The 13,363-nt window shown below is 38.0% G+C and overlaps 1 non-coding gene across 1 annotated transcript; it reads left to right on the top strand.

The window, feature by feature from the left end:
• Positions 1-10,525: 10,525 nt before the first annotated feature.
• TRNAC-GCA lies at positions 10,526-10,597 on the top strand. The gene has a single exon. It is a non-coding gene; the product is annotated as a tRNA-Cys (tRNA).
• The last annotated feature ends 2,766 nt before the right edge of the window (positions 10,598-13,363 follow it).

Genomic DNA, 13,363 nt, shown 5'->3' with positions numbered 1-13,363 from the left:
AGTACTGGAGTGGGGTGCCATTGCCTTCTCCGAGGGTACATAGGATATATTAAAAGCTCTTATTTTAATTATTTTGTCATTTATTGTACAATGAAACTACTGTATAATTTGACTAACAGTATTGTGTTTTCCAATACCCTTTTTCAGCATTAATGAAATAAAGTGCATGCTTTAGTTAGCAAAAAATTTCATTCAGAATTTACATTTCTCAAAGAAATTGATGAGCAGAATGTATTTTGCTTAAAACAGTTGGATCAGTATTGCGACCCACATGGGGACCATATCTGATCACTTGAAAGCCAAGAGACAAATCTACTGAAGCAGCAGTACTGTTTGTTTCAAATTAGTAGTTTTTTGAAGAAGGCTGTGTCCAAAGTTCATAATTTTACAAATGTACTTTCAGAATATATTATACATCACTGTGGAGGGCATGATTTTTTCATCTAGGTCAAAAAATAATTGCTTGCTCATTTTTTTTTATTCAAGCTTTTCATGTGTAGATATGAAAAGTGAAGTATTAGTTCACTTTATCATGAATAGGGACAGATAAGTAAGAAACTGGGCTTCCCAGGTGGCACTAGTGGTAAAGAACCTGCCTGCCAATGCAGGAGATGTAAGAGAAGTCAGTCTGATCCCTAGGTCAGGAAGAGCCCCTGGAGGAGGGCATGGCAGAAATCTTGCCTGGAGAATCCTATGGACAGAGGACCTTGGCAGGCTATGGTCCACTGGGTCGTAAAGAGTTGGACATGACTGAAGTGACTTAGTATGCAAACAAGAAACAGTTGAAGAATGTCAACACATTGGCTTCATCAGCGGAACTTCACAGATAGTCAAGTGTTGCCAATTTTATATTTGTTTCATCAAGTAATTCAAATATAAAATCAGTTCATTCTATTGATGGCTCGATTTTTCATTCAATATATGGAATCAAAATAAAACTTTGGGGAATTTATTATGTCAAAGGTGAATCAGCTAATATTTTGAAGGTAATTACAAGTCAGTAATAAATTTTCTCACTAAAAAGAAAACTATTGGGTTTAACAATGATAATATGAAACAGATTTTATGAAGAAACAGCTCTGTGATAAAACAATGTTCTTAGTAAATTGAGACCTATGATATAGAAATGTACTAAAGAATTCTTTCTAGAATACATATGATGTACAATTGAATCCAAACAGAGCTCTGGTATTTTAAAAAGAAGCCAGTCTAAATAGAAGTTTTGCTTGTCAATTTGTAAACATATATGGACAACTGACTTACAAAGTTAATTGCAAAGTGAATTCAACAAAGAAGGTTATGTTGAATTACAAAACATACTTCAGAAAGTATATACTTTCTCCCTTTATCCATAACCAGTCAGACTTTAGAAATACTTGAGCCTTTGAAGAACTATTTTGTAAATCAACTTAACCTACCATAATGGTATTTTTGGAAACGGGTACTCCAGGTTTTTGTTGAATTTATTCAAAATCAGGTTGAGATTTTAATGAAAATATTCAATGAATGGAGCAATCAACACACCTCCAGTTTTTAAAACTTTTAGAAATTTGTAATTATTAAATAAAAAATTGCACAATGGAAGATGTTGAACTTTATCCTCACAAGCAAGGGAAGTTCTGAATAAATTAAATAAGGACAGGCCATCATATGAGCTTTGGTTTCCGAATTGTCTAAGTCTACCTTGTAAAATTTAACTTGAAAGAACTTTTAAGTGGGTAAACTTATGTCTGGAATGAATAAAATTTAGCAGACAGTTTTATAGCATCTAAATTTGGTGAAACATTGAAAGGAATCAGAAGTGACTTATTTGACAGTTGTAGAAAGGTCTCTGAATGTTAGCCAAAAAGAGTATTTGTGGAAAAATTTGGGCTGAAACACTTAAATGTTGATGGTGGCCGTGAGATATGCCTGGCAGCACACCAACCTCAGCTTATGTCTCTTCCACCCAACCTTCCTTCCTCCGTCCCTCAGCATTAGACTACCATTGCAATCTGACTAACTCTTCCACTCACAGTATTTCCTTAAAAAATTTCTCCCACATTTAATCCTATGTTGGTGTCTGCATCTCAGAAAACTGGGACTATCACATGACATTTTTGAAAATTTTATATTTTTAAAGTTAATTTTTATTGGAATATAATTGCTTTACAATACTGTATTATTTGCTACTGTACAGTAAAATGAATCAACTATATGTATATATATATATATATATCCGCTGTTTTTTGAATTTACTTCCCATTAGGTTACCACAGAGAACTGAGTAGAGTTCCCTATGCTATACAGTAGGTTCTCATCAGTTATCTGTTTTAGGAAAATGCCATGGATGGAGGAGCCTGGTAGGCTGCAGTCCATGGGGTCACTAAGAGTCGGACACAACTGAGCAACTTCACTTTCATTTTTCACTTTCATGCATTGGAGAAGGAAATGGCAACCCGCTCCAGTGTTCTTGCCTGGAGAATCCCAGGGACAGGGGAGCCTGGTGGGCTGCCGTCTATGGGGTTGTACAGAGTCGGACACAACTGAAGTGACTTAGCAGCAGCAGCAACAGTGTATATACATGACATTTTATTTTAAAAAATAGAATTGAAAATATCCTTTGCTTAGTATAATATGCTTTTGCTCTGAGCTTATCAGGTACTTCAGCACCCTTAGAGTAATTTTCCAATTGATGTTATTTTCGCTTTTCTTTTGACTTTTTCTATAAAAAGTCAACCAAAAGTGTCAACATTTGAAATTTCTGAACATAAAATGCTAATTTTTACCCAGATCAGGAGACATTTGACAATAAAAGAAAATGCTAAGATTTATATAAATTTTGAGCTTTTTATTTGTAAATGAACAGAGTTCTAGCCAAAAATTTTATTTAAAAGTTAAATTCTTTCCAAAAAATATAGAAACAGCACATATTATTTACATGAAAGGCCTTTATGTTGAATTTTAACATTTATTGTGGTATGAATGATATGAAAAATATTTCACATATTTAATGTATACATTCCGATGTGTTCACACATATACATACACCCAGTTCGGTTCAGTTCAGTTCAGTCACTCAGTCGTGTCTGACTTTTTGCGACCCCATGAATCGCAGCACGCCAGGCCTCCCTGTCCATCACCAACTCCCGGAGTTCACTCAGACTCACGTCCATCGAGTCAGTGATGCCATCCAGCCATCTCATCCTCTGTCGTCCCCTTCTCCTCCTGCCCCTAATCCCTCCCAGCATCAGAGTCTTTTCCAGTGAGTCAACTCTTCACATGAGGTGGCCAAAGTACTGGAGTTTCAGCTTTAGTATCATTCCTTCCAAAGAAATCCCAGGGCTGATCTCCTTCAGAATGGCCTGGTTGGATCTCCTTGCAGTCCAAGGGACTCTGAAGAGTCTTCTCTAACACCACAGTTCAAAAGCATCAGTTCTTCAGTGCTCAGCTTTCTTCACAGTCCAACTCTCACATCCATACATGACCACTAGAAAAACCATAACCTTGACTAGACGGACCTTTGTTGGCAAAGTAATGTCTCTGCTTTTGAATATGCTATCTAGGTTGGTCATAACTTTCTTTCCAAGGAGTAAGCATCTTTTAATTTCATGGCTGCAGTCACCATCTGCAGTGATTTTGGAGCCCAGAAAAATAAAGTCTGCCACTGTTTCCACTGTTTCCCCATCTATTTCCCATGAAGTGATGGGACCAGATGCCATGATCTTCGTTTTCTGAATGTTGAGTTTTAAGCCAACTTTTTCACTACCATCAAAAAACCAAGGTACTGTACATATCCATCTCCTCCAAAAATTTCCATTTTTTTTGTTAAGAACACTTACATGAGATCTCTCCTCTTATTATATTTTACAATGTGTAATATCATACTGTTAACTACAGGTACTATGTTGTACAGCAGATTTCTAGAACTTACTCATTTTGCATACCAGAAACTTTATATCCATTGAAAAACAATTTCCCATTTCCTCTTCCCCCAAGTCCCTGGCAAACCACCATTCTATTTTCTCTGACTATTTTAGATGGATGTAAGTCAACCATGTGGCATTTGTCATTCAGTGACTGGCTTATTTCACATAATACAATATCTTGTAGATTCATCCATGTTGTCATAAATGGTAGGATTTCCTCTTTTTTAAGGCTGAATAATACTTTATTGCACATATAGACTACATACCCAAGAAAAAGAAATGCAAAAAAGCAAAATGGCTGTCTAGGAGGTCTTACAAATAGCTGTGAAAAGAAGAGAAGCGAAAAGCAAAGGAGAAAACGAGAGATATACCTATTTGAATGCAGAGTTCCAAAGAATAGCAAGGAGAGATAAGAAAGCCTTTCTCAGCAATCAATGCAAAGAAATAGAGGAAAATAATAGAACGGGAAAGACTAGAGATCTCTTCAAGAAAATTAGAGATACCAAGGGAACATTTCATGCAAAGATGGGCCCAATAAAGGACAGAAATGGACCTGACAGAAGCAGAAGATATTAAGAAGAGGTGGCAAGAATACGCAAAAGAACTGTACAAAAAAGATCTTCACAACCCAGATAATCATGAGGGTATGATCACTCACCTAGAGCCAGACATCCTGGAATGTGAGGTCAGGTGAGCCTTAGAAGCATCACTACGAACAAAGCTAGTGGAGGTGATGAAATTCCAGCTGAGCTATTTCAAATCCTAAAAGATGATGCTGTGAAAGTGCTGCACTCAATATGCCAGCAAATTTGAGAAACTCAGCAGTGGCCACAGGACTGGAAAAGGTCAGTTTTCATTCCAATACCAAAGAAAGGCAATGCAAAAGAATGTTCAAACTACTGCACATTGCATTCATCTCATGCTAGTAAAGTAATGCTGAAAATTCTCCAAACCAGACTTCAGCAATACGTGAACCGTGAATTTCCACATGTTCAAGCTGGATTTAGAAAAGGCAGAGATCAAATTGCCAGCATCTCCTGGATCATAGAAAAAGCAAGAGAGTTTCAGAAAAACATCTATTTCTGCTTTATTGACTATGACAAAGCCTTTGACTGTGTGGATCACAATAAACTGTGGGAAATTCTGAAAGAGATGGGAATACCAGACCACCTGACTTGCCTCTTGAGAAATCTGTATGCAGGTCAGGAAACAACAATTAGAACTGGACATGGAACAACACACTGGTTCCAAAAAGGAAAAGGAGTACATCAAAGCTGTATATTGTCACCCTGCTTATTTAACTTCTATGCAGAGTACATCATGAGAAACGCTGGGCTGGATGAAGCACAAGCTGGAATCAAGATTGCCGGGAGAAATAGCAATAACCTCACATATGCAGATGACACCACCCTTATGGCAGAAAGTGAAGAAGAACTAAAGAGCATCTTGATGAAAGTGAGAGAGGAGAGTGAAAAAGTTGGCTTAAAGCTCATCATTCAGAAAACTAAGATCATGGAATCTGGTCCCATCACTTCATGGGAAATAGATGGGGAAACAGTGGAAACAGTGTCAAACTTTATTTTTCTGGGCTCCAAAATCACTGCAGATGGTGACTTCAGCCATGAAATTAAAAGACGCTTACTCCTTGAAAGGAAAGTTATGACCAACCTAGACAGCATATTAAAAAGCAGAGACATTACTTTGTCAACACAGGTCCATCTAGTAAGGCTATGGTTTTTCCTGTAGTCACTAGTTTTTCAGTAGTATGGATGTGAGAGTTGGACTATAAAGAAAGCTGAGCACTGGTGAATTGATGCTTTTGAACTGTGTTGTTGGAGAAGACTCTTGATACTCCCTTGGACTACACGGAGATCCAACCAGTCCATTCTAAAGGAGATCAGTCCTGAGTGTTCATTGGAAGGACTGATGTTGCACCTGAATCTCCAATACTTTGGCCACCTGATGCAAAGAGCTGACTCATTTGAAAAGACCCTGATGCTGGGAAAGATTGAAGGCAGGAGGAGAAGGGGACAACAGAGGATGAGATGGTTGGATGGCATCATCAACTCAATGGACATGAATTTGGGTAAACTCTGGGAGTTGGTGATGGACAGGGAGGCCTGGCGTGCTGCGGTTCATGGGGTTGCAAAGAGTTGGACATGATTGAGTAACTGAACTGAACTGACTACATTTTATTCATTCATTGTTGATGGATATTTAGGGTTTTTTTCCTGGCTTCATTGTCCTACTTGAATATGAATGTGGGATTGCAGTTAACTCTTCTAGATCCTGACTTCAAGTATATACCCAAAATGATATTTCTCAATTAAAACCATAGTGATTTATAACCTCATGCCTATTAGGATGCTTCCCATTAGCGCTAGTGGTAAAGAATCTGCCTGCCAATGCAGGAGATGCAAAAGATGCAGGTTCAATCCCTGGTTCAGGAAGATCCCCTGGAGTAGGAGATGGCAACACACTCCAGTATTCTTGCTGGAAAATTTCACAGACAGAGGAACCTGGCTGGCTACAGTCCATGGGGCCACAAAGAGGCAGACACTCCTTAGCACACCTATTAGGATGGCTGTTATAAAAAAATTTTAAACTGTTGATTGGCCAGGATATGGAGAAATTGGAGCCTTATACACTGTTGGTGGTAATATAGAATGGTTCTGACATGATTGAAAACAGTATGGAGGTTCCTCAAGTAATTAAAAATAGAACTCCATATAGTGATTTTTTGAACATAAAAAAGGCAGAACAATTATACTTGATATATAGTCACATTCTTCAGTAGTTTCTGAGACTTGTCTGTTGATAATACCATGTTGCTGATAGGTGTTTAATGATAACTGTTCATTCATAGCCGCTACCCAGAACCCTGAGGGTTGTAGTTGTGGTTCAAGGGTTAGCATAGGGTGAGACAGATCCAGCTGGGTGTGTCTGGGACCTGCTCCCTTGTGCTTGAACTGAAGTAGCCCACTTCATGTGGGCTTTCCCATTTCCTTTTGTAAAATAAGTGCTGCTAAAAATATTTGAAAACTACTGGCCTAGTGTTCTCTTTCTTTAAAGCGAGAACAATGTCTGAAAATATTCTACCACTTGTATTTTCAACTCTTATAAACAGGCTGTTTTTTTATTCTTCTTTCCTCTTCTTTTTCTGAATTAGTTTTGTTTTTTTGTACCTACTTAAAGTGCAGGAAGAGGGCTTTGAAATGGCTTTATTAGGGTGGAGACTTTTCTTTTTAAAATAATAATGTGTATTTTAAAATAGGAATATAGGGATAATGAAAAGAAAATATGTACCCTTGAAAATCAGCATACAGAGACTTATGGGAATATTATTGATACATTCTACTTGAATAAAATGGCAATACTAAAAAGAAAACAGGCCATTAAGTTTCAAAATTTTGTCAAATTCTAATTTCCAAAGTGTTTAGAATAAGAAATGACCTCTATATGTAGAACATTTTAACCTAGAGAGAAATATAATCACAATTAGAATTTTAAAGGGTGACAGGAAATAATGTGAGATTGTAATAATTTTGGTTGTAACATTCATAAAAGATCTCTGCTACATAAATTATATCATTCAGTTCAGTTCAGTCACTCAGCTGTGTCTGACTCTTTGCGACCCCATGAATTGCAGCATGCCAGGAGCCTGGCGGACTGCCGTCTATGGGGTCGCACAGAGTCGGACACGACTGAAGCGACTTAGCAGCAGCAGCAGCAGCAGCAGGCCTCCCTATCCATCACCAACTCCCGGAGTTTACCCAAATTCATGTCCATTGAGTCGGTGATGCCATCCAGCCATCTCATCCTCTCTCATCCCCTTCTCCTCCTGCCCCCAATCCCTCCCAGCATCAGGGTCATTATAATTTAAATCTCTATATTAAATTAAAGGCATTTGTAATACATTTTCAAAAATGCTGTTATCTTGTAAAAAATTTTAATCTTGATTATTTATAGAGTAACATTTGAATAAAAAAGTCACACAGCTTAAAAAACCCAGCATATACAATTCAGTCTATAGTTTAAAAAAATACATGTAGCACACATACATGAATAAAAATAACTAGTAAGGTATATATAGCAAAATGTTAATACTGGATATTTCTTTTAATGTGGTTTATGGTGATTTTTTTCTTCGCTTCCTAAATATTTGCCCAATGCCCATGTGTTTCTTTTGTAATCAGGCAAGAAAAGCCAAATTAACTTTACTTTTGAAATCAGAAATGTAACTTTTTGGTCATATTGTGATATATAAACAAATAGAACTGAGGTTAAAATGATGAGCAGTAGTATCTAGGTGAGGGTAGAAAGAAAAAGAAGTCAGAAAAGGATTGGGCTGGTGGATAATTGGATTGTATTGCTGCATGGCCAAAGATTAGGTGAAGCAACAGTGAAGAAGAGATTTGGCAGGTCAGAGAATACAGTATTAACATTTAATGTATCTGAGGTGGGGAAGTTCTTTTGAAGACAAGATCCACATTAGATAGAGCTTGGAGAGTTAGACTTATAGCAGTTTAAGAGTCCAGCAATTTTATGACAAAGTCATTATATAACTTGCTTCTGTAGATGTAGGAAGATTGTAAAAGTTAGGGCAGATAAAAAATGTGAATAAAATCCCATAAACTTCATTGATTAAGGAGGTGGTGGCAAGTCTACAGATGATAGCAATGAAAAGTGCTAAAAAGCTTTGTAGTGGAGTGGCTTAAGTTTTAAATGAGTTGATTTGTCATTTTATATATATATATATATAAAATATATACTTATGTATAATTACAAAAATTATAAGTTTACATTATAATATATAACATATATAAATAAATCTCATTTTACTTGTTTTATTTACAAACCAATTTGTAAAATATAAAGTGTCTATATAAATTGTGCTTGGTACAAAACCTTAAGGAAAATAAAGCTTACTATTTTGAAATTTAAACTAATCAAACCAACATGAGTACTACAAAATATCTCTTAGGTCTATAGAAAAACTTGATTGTTGCTTAATCAGTGATATTAATATGTATTTTAAAACTCTTACCAAAAGCATATAGCCAGCATCTGAAAAAGCACACTTTACAGAAACACATGGCAATGAGCATCGAGCATTTTCTAGAGTGTTTTAAAATCTGAATAACATGAGTGTCAAGGTCTCTAGGGTCTTTTCTAAGGGACAGGAACTTTTCATTAGATTTTATCAGACTATGTTCCTTGCATAAATCCTTTCTTTGCTCTAATTCTGTGTTAAGCAATCAATTTTCAAACTACAAATTCTCCTTTCAGGTAATCAATTCTGATACAACACCTGGTTTGAAAATGTCACCTGATTCCTACACAGTTTATATACTAAGTAGCGAATTGAATTTACTGTGGATTATGAATTTCAGATTTACTTGTGTGTGATTTTATCAATGAGAACCACTAGATCCACACTCTGGCCATTTTCTGGTCATAACTCTCATCCCTCTCACGTGCAACATTGACTCACCTCCTCTCTTAGGATCCCTCTAGTGTTATTTCAGCATAGCATCAGCTTAAAGTCATGAATCTTGCTACCTAATCAGGTCCAGGTTTAGATAAGGCTTCTTGGGTATGGTTCCCTCTGAAGACTTGTAAATGAAATTATTTATATCCCACACATGCTCAACATCAAATTGTGGGATATACATAGAGGAACCCCTTATAGATAAAGGAGGAAAAATAGTCACTGGTCTACAGCAGTTCCAAAATCCAGCAGACACATGTGGCCAATTCCTTGAATAGGCCTCAGTCCTACTTCCTAGAGGAGAAGGCGATGGCACCCCACTCCAGTACTCTTGCCTGGAAAATCCCATGGACGGAGGAGCCTGGTAGGCTGCAGTCCATGGGATCTCTGAGGGTCGGACACGACTGAGCGACTTCCCTTTCACTTTTCACTTTCATGCATTGGAGAAGCTACTTCCTAGAACTTGTTTTCCATGACTCTTGGCTGTGCTCCTGGAGTCATGGCTCCACTCCCTCTGTCTTTTAAATCATCCTTCCTTTTCCATAAAAAGTTATCTATGTTTGCAACTGAGTAAACTTCGCCTGCATCCACTAATTTCTTTTTTATTTATTTATTTATTTTTTTGCTACTCTGGGTCTTCACTGATTTGCACAGGGTTTTTCTAGTTGCAGCAAGTGGGCACTACTCTTTGTTGCAGTGCGTGGGCCTCTTACTGCGGTGGCTTCTCTTACTGTGGAGCATAGATTCTAGGCATATGGGCTTCAGTACCATGCAGGCTTAGTAGTTATGGCACACGGGCCCAGCTGCTCTGTTGCACATGGAATCTTCCCAGACCAGGAATTGAGCCCTTGTTTCCTGTGCTAGCAGGTGGACTCTACCGTGCCACCAGGGAAGTCCCACTAATCTTACACAGGGTGTTTTGAAGCTGGAATTCAGGGATTGGTGAACTTTCACAGGTGTAAATGACATCTGTGACATCATCTGTACAAGTAGGTGCTGGTACTCCAAACACCTCTTTTTTATTTCTGCCTCTTTCCCTTTCAATCAAAGCTGGTAAATCCTTTTAAAAACTTTACAGACTTGTTAATGCATCAATTTATAATACACTTATTTGGAAAAGAGGGCTTCCCTGATAGCTCAGTTGGTAAAGAATCTGCCTGCAATGCAGGAGACCCTGGTTCGATTCCTGGTCGGGAAGATCCGCTGGAGAAGGGATAGGCTACCCACTCCAGTATTCTTGGGCTTCCCTCATGGCTCAGCTGGTAAGGCATCCACCTGCAATGCAGGAGACCTGGGTTTGATCCCTGGGTTGGGAAGATGCCCTGGGGAAGGGAAAAGCAACCCACTCCAGTATTCTTGCCTGGAGAATTCCATGGACTGTATAGTCCACGAGGTTGCAAAGAGTCGGACATGACTGAGTGACTTTCACTATTTAGATAAAAACCACAAATTATTTCTTTACTTTGGGCTCTTGTGAGATTGTTATGGGGAAAGCACTTTTGACTTTAACTTGGAAGCTACTAGGATTAGAAACAGCTTTAATTTTGAACCTAGTGAATCCTAGATCCTTTATATTTAACAGCTTATTATTTAATTAATTTATTTCCTTTCATATTTTATCATAGTGAGAAGTCAGGTAGTACTTTTAATGTTCTGCCTAAAAATCTTCTTAGTTTTCTTTATTAAATTCCTTATATCCATTTTCTATTGTCTTTGTGTAGCGGAGGAGCAAATTAGCCAAGATGATGTGATCAGGCTCTCTTGCCCCAGGTTTTGTAAATAATGATTATGTAACAGCTGAGCTCATTTATAACACTGCGCCTGCATGCCATGAGGTACTCACTTGGTCATGGGCTACTTTGTGTGGTGGCCTATGTAAGCGCCATTGAGACGGCCTTAAGGGTGTGTTATGGCTACATTATGGCTGTGTCTGCTGGGTCAATCACAAGAGGAGAGAATACAGCATGTCTGCTGTTATGGCTGCTGTGCCAGCCAGGAGAGAATAAACACATCTACAGTTCCTATGGCTCCTTGAGTTTTCTTCCAACTTCCCTGCTCACACCTTGCCTACCCTGGGTTCAGTGAACATTGTGAACAACAAGACGCTATACCGCCACACTTTTCAATAATACATAGAAAGATTTCCCTCTCCTCCAGATTACAGTAACATTTTCCTTACTATCCCTTGAGCACTCATTAAAAGCCTCTTTGAAGCACTCTAGGCTAACTGTCCTCAAATCCACCCAGCTTTTGCTTGGTCCCAAAGTCAGCACCACAGAGTTTATGTTTTTAGTATGAACATCTCCACTTACAGGCTTTAAATTTTATTCTAGTTATCTATTACTGCATAGCCCACCACCCCCCCCAAAAAAAAAAACAAAAAGCCTTAATGATATAAGACAACCACTTTGTTATACTCATGGATCCTATGGATCAGGAATTTAGATAGATCACAATTTTTTCTAGATAGATAGATCACTAATTGAGATAGATCACTGCTATTTAGATAGGTGATGTGGCCTTTCTCTGCTCCTCATTGTCTGAGGCCTCATCTGAGAAGACTGAGAGTGTCTTGATGGTTGAAGACTGAAATCGTCTGAAAGTATCTTAACTTACATGTCTGGCACTTGATGCTGGCTGTTGGCTGGCAAACCTACACAGGGTCTCTCCCTGTAGTCTGGGCTTTCTCACAGCGTGATAGCCTCAGCTGTCTTAGAGGCCTAGAGCTCCAAAGCTGAGTGTCTTAAAAAGACAAGTTGGAAGTTAGCGCCATTTTTATGATTTATTTTGTGAAGTCAAGTTGTATCACTGTTGTATTTAGCTGATCAAAGCCATAATAAAGATCTTCTTAAGTTCTAGCGGAGAGGACATTGACCCATTACTTGAGGGTAAATGTGTCAAGGTCACATTGTAAGAGGAGCATGTGGGAGATGATATATATCTATAGTGTTGTGACCATCTTTAGGAAAATAAAATCTGCCACACCAAGTCAGCCTCAATGAGGGGAAGTATGTGTATTTTTAGCTCCTTCTCTTTCACCACAGTCACTTGCTCCTGGGTCCCTTGAGCAGGCATAGAAGTGGTTGGGGGAAGAGAGTGGCATACGCAGAATGTCATTTTGTCAACCTGATTATTGGGAACCTTCTCTATAGTGTATGTCCTTTGGTATGCATTCACATAGGATACACCTTCACAGTGTTCCTATTGCTAAAGGTCTGTTAATTTACTTCTTTCCCAAGCTTCCTTATGGATTAATCTTCTAATCCTATTTCTTTCAATTCCCTGACAATAAAATAAAACAGCCATTATCTATGAATAGTAGATAGATCTGTATATATGACAATTTTTTAATCTGGATTAAGTGGATAGAACAGTATTCAAAGTTTTAGCTCACTGGGAGAATAGTCCTTCCTCACTGTTCCAGAACACTCCCAAATGGGCTTGTACCACTGTGAAGGCCCACCTTTTGTCAGTGCTGGCATATTATGTAGAATCATCTATAAATCAGACTTGAGGTTCTTTTCCCTCCTAGCCAAGTAGTCATAAGGAACATACCATGAGGACATAGATGTTGTTAAAGGATGATGAGAGCATTATTCAATGTGTGGAATAAAAAGACAAAGCTGAATTGATGGCTTATTTTAGAAAGTTTGCTGGTCAGTCTCTCTGAGTAGAGCTTAGTTACTTCAATAAGATTGTTGTTAACTAATTGGCACTTATGGGTGAGTTTATTGGAGTCAGTATATCCCTGATTGGCTGAATTCCAGAAGCAAGGGACTTTCCATGATTGACTATATGCCACTGTGTCTACAGAACAGTCAGTTTTTTCTAAGAGCATGAGAACCTTTTTATTTCCTGTTGCCCTTTTTGGTCCTCATTCAATAAAGCTGCAGGAGAGACCAATGAGGATTGTCTGGAGTTTTATACACTGTTGTTGATAATCCAGATAATTTTTTGTTATATG

Source organism: Bos indicus x Bos taurus, chromosome 3 (assembly GCF_003369695.1).
Source record: "Bos indicus x Bos taurus breed Angus x Brahman F1 hybrid chromosome 3, Bos_hybrid_MaternalHap_v2.0, whole genome shotgun sequence".
NCBI classification, from domain to species: Eukaryota; Metazoa; Chordata; class Mammalia; order Artiodactyla; family Bovidae; genus Bos; species Bos indicus x Bos taurus.
The sequence above is the reverse complement of the archived record's forward strand: the minus strand, read 5'-3'. Positions and strand labels throughout refer to the sequence as shown.